At 43.6% G+C, this 4074-nt stretch overlaps 1 long non-coding RNA gene across 1 annotated transcript; it reads left to right on the forward strand.

Moving 5' to 3' along the window:
* Nucleotides 1–786: 786 nt before the first annotated feature.
* Nucleotides 787–2324, forward strand: LOC124652121. Its single transcript, XR_006987580.1, has 3 exons — nucleotides 787–898; nucleotides 1137–1363; nucleotides 1472–2324. It is a non-coding gene; the product is annotated as an uncharacterized LOC124652121 (long non-coding RNA).
* Nucleotides 2325–4074: the final 1750 nt, after the last annotated feature.

A 4074-nucleotide genomic window follows, 5' to 3' on the forward strand; every position in this document is an offset into this window, starting at 1 on the left:
CTCTCGTCTCCTAATCACAGGCACACCAATCCAGGTAGCTTCTATTGACAGTTCTGTTTTTCAAATGTAGCTAGTCGTGAACATGGATTTAAATCCTGAACATGGATTTAAGTACCACATCAGTCCCAACCTATGAGAGTTGTATGCCAGGGAAAGGAGAACCACCATTTTCTAGCAATAGAAAGAGGAAGGCAAGGTTCTGAATGCGCCGTCTGCGCCACCCGCCAAGCGGACGGGGACCTCCTCCACCGAGGGTGCCGGGAGCCCGACGGTTTCTGCTCCCGTACTCGCCGTGCCCCTGCCACCGACAGGTAACAACAAGGATGGAATTTTTGGAGTGGTGGGGGTGGCGGTTGGGCTGAAATGGCAAAACCCAAAGAAAGTGTTTAGAGGAGAAGGTCCAAAACCGAAAATGCTAGACCTACGGAGACTTACGGAATAGCTACGCGGTGACGCGGATGGAATTGTACGTGGCTGCTGCACGGAAGGAAAAAAAGCGCACCGCTAATTATGCAACAAACATGACGTGCCGCTAATTATGCAACCAACAGGACGTGCCTAATACGTTTTGCCCTTATTCAGATCGATCACGGCGACCTTCCTCCATCGCGCCGCCGTGCAGGGCCGCCGCCACCGTCCCGCTTCCTCCATCGCGCCGTGGTGAATGGCCGGGCTTCAGGCAGGTACCTCACCATCGTCCTCAACCCGTAGATAGACCTCGCCATTTTGACCGTTGGCGGCCGCCAGACATTCTGCTAATTATGCAACAAACTGCACTGTAGGTTCAGATTGACCACGCCAAGCTGTTGATCGATCATTCTATGGCAGAGGAACAGGTTCAAGTAAATTGATCAAACCCAGTTCAGCTTGCCTGATCCTTATCCATCTGCGTTTGCAGGTACTCAATCTTCGTACTCTGCTATGTCAAAAAAAAAAAGTCTCTCGTCAAGCTTTTTAAAATTTGATCACTAGCTAATCAGCACCTGTTTTAGGGGATAACACTGGTCACGGTGCACACAAGTAGTAGTCCATTACCTCGAGCGGCAGTAGTATTAGTGTTCAGTTGGTTTGACTAATATGTTCTTTGTTTAATTAACTTCTTATATATATTCTTATAATATTATCATGATGTACAGAAATGGGAGATGGGAGAAGAAGAAATCTGCACAAAAGGAGAAGAAGAAAGCTGAACAAGAGACATTTCTAACAAATACTTTGATTCTTTGAAAAGCTCTACACTTTAAGTCCACTAATTTAGTATTTATTTCAGGCTCACTCCATGAAAATGAAAAATAAAAGATCAAATGCAAAAAGAAAATCATCCGAGAGAGACAGCCTACAACAAGAGGAGACGAAATATGAGGTAGCTATTTCTTTAGTTACAGCACAATTCAAGTATCTTTGTTTGTTATCTCTTTATTTTCACTACATACCTGAGCACATATGTCTTTTACCACTTTATCTGGACCAGGAATCTTTTTTCTTGGACATTAGTTTTTCTTTTTGAAACGCGGGCAAAAGCTTTGCCCTTTCTATTAATCAAGGAGAAGTTTTACAAGAAAAAAAAGGTGTTGGACTATCGATACTTTGGCTCATGCGTTGGAAAAGGCAACGGGACATGGGCTTCTCAATAAGATCCGAGGGCGGGGTACCATCCTCCGCACATCTCTTTATGCGGATGATGCGGCGGTTTTGTAGCCCCTATTAAAGAAGACATTCAAAACCTCGCCCACATCCTCAATGACTTCGGAAAGGTTACCGGGCTATGCACAAACTTCCTCAAGAGCTCCGTAGTGCCCATAAGGTGTGCCAACATTGACCTCGATGACAGCCACAATACCATATGGAGCAATTCATGTATATATTTTTGTCTCTTTATTTATTTCTATAGCAAGTACCTTCTAAACTTGCTTGGTGCAGGAACCGTTTGACTTTAGTGTTAGCAACATAAATCCAGCAATGACAGCTGCATCACCATATGGAGGTTCATCGTCTGTCGTTATGCCTCCAATTCTAGGAAAATATACAAGCATGTTGTATCAAGTTCAGCAAAGCTCCGCTCCTGTGTCCAGTTCTCTGCAATTACGCTTTGATGGAACTGGAGAAGTCCAACAATACGATGGATCAAAGTTAGAGATGAATTGTGTAATTTAAGGATGTTGGATGCAGACCTTTGTTATAATCTTTTATGCACTTGGAAATTTTAATGTAATAGCTAATAGGCACAGGGTAGTAGAAAGTAAACGAATTTATGTTTCGGAATCTGGATTCTCCACAGTGTATTTGAACTGATTATTGAATTATATGCGATTGCAATTTTCAGTATTGGAATAGAAAGATATCATAATGAATTTATCATCAAAAGAGTTTATTATTTATTATCTTATCATACAACATATCACATTGTATAGCATACAAGCTACCAGCAACAGTAGTTCACAGAATCTCAGGCCTGTACCATCCAATGCTGTACACGTCACATTCTTTTCCCTTGGACATGCCAACAGAAAGAGTAATGTACAACTGAACTCGTTTGAGTTCAGAAGAGCAATTGTCTGGCATGCGTTTGAGTCCAGAATGTTATCAGCTAGAAAACTGTCGAAACAACATCCAAATGTACCCCAGAACCACAAACAAGAACCAGGTAGTGGAGCTAATTGGTAGTCAGACCATGAGCTAGCAGCAGTACAACATGGCACAACGACAGAAACCAAAGTGCCGGTACATCTGAACAATCTGTATTCATGTAAATATAAACGTGAAGCTTATACAAAGTACTAGTATGGTACAAAGATAACACATGGAAGTGCACAACTAAGCTGTGTCACACAACTTTTACCCTGAGAAGAAATCATACAACCCAGCCCTGTTTCTACATTCATTAACTCTACTACAGGCTGCAATACAATCCATTATCCCCAGGACTATCCACTAGATAAAATTGTATGCTCCTGCAGAAAAGAATCCAGTAGCAATCTGGCAGCAATCGTCTCGCCTTGATCTCAGTGCAGACCACATTAGCCTCATCCATCCGGCCGTGGCATACCCACGAAATGAAATTGTAAGAGACCAGCATTAAGAGAGACAAAATTCTTTAGCAATATGCCAAACTTGCATTGGTACTTATGAAACTTGTAGTTTTAACGACCAACTCTGACGAGATGGGTCTGCAAGAGAGGGGAATCACCGTCCAGCTTCAGAACAGGGGGAGCTGCGCTGCCGCCACCACCGCCGAGGGCTAGGTCGCCGCGCTGCCGATGACGATGGAGAGATCACGGCGCCACCGCCGAAGAGCGCTAGGTCACCGTGCCGCCAAGGATGAGGGCTAGGTCGCCGCGCCGCCGCCGACCAGGTCTAGGCCGCCTCACCGCCCATGAAGTAGTGGAGCTCTACTGGGAAGATGGGGGATATTTTTCGTAACTGATTTTCTTTCGCCTGTGAGCGAGAAGTTACCCACGCTGGCTCCACGTCCCTTCGGCACGTCAGCGCGTAGCGTTCCATAGCCAATTTCTTCCGTAGGTGTAGCATTACCAGTCCAAAACAAGGATGTAATTTTTAATCAATCTCATTATATCTTCCGGTAAAAAAACAATAAACTGGTTACGCCTAACATTGTTGAAGTCAAGCATTTTCTTCAACAATAATAATACAATATATATACAGATCATTGCCTACATATTTCAAGTAGGACCAAAAGATGATCGGGATAAGTATCTCATGTCACCCTATTTTTAAACATAATTTGTTGTGCATACATCAACTTGCCCAGGTTCGAGTCGCGGTCTCCTCACAAATCACATTGGACTTCGTGAGGGTAAAACTTTCCACTAACACCTTCTCCAGACTCCGCTGTGCGGGAGCTCTCAGCAATGGGTTCATGCTATTTTAATGGAAAAAATCCAAGACAACAGAGAAGTTTGCAGTACTGACGTAAATCTTCCGCAAAACATGAAGAAGACAAATGAAGATAGGGCAGTAGCTCAAGTTTAGTAGGGGCTATCATATAAAGTTACAACTAGAATCATAAGATAGTCATGGTTCAATAACCTGCTTAATACCATCCAGAGCTGCGAT

Source organism: Lolium rigidum, chromosome 5 (assembly GCF_022539505.1).
Source record: "Lolium rigidum isolate FL_2022 chromosome 5, APGP_CSIRO_Lrig_0.1, whole genome shotgun sequence".
Classification (NCBI taxonomy): Eukaryota; Viridiplantae; Streptophyta; class Magnoliopsida; order Poales; family Poaceae; genus Lolium; species Lolium rigidum.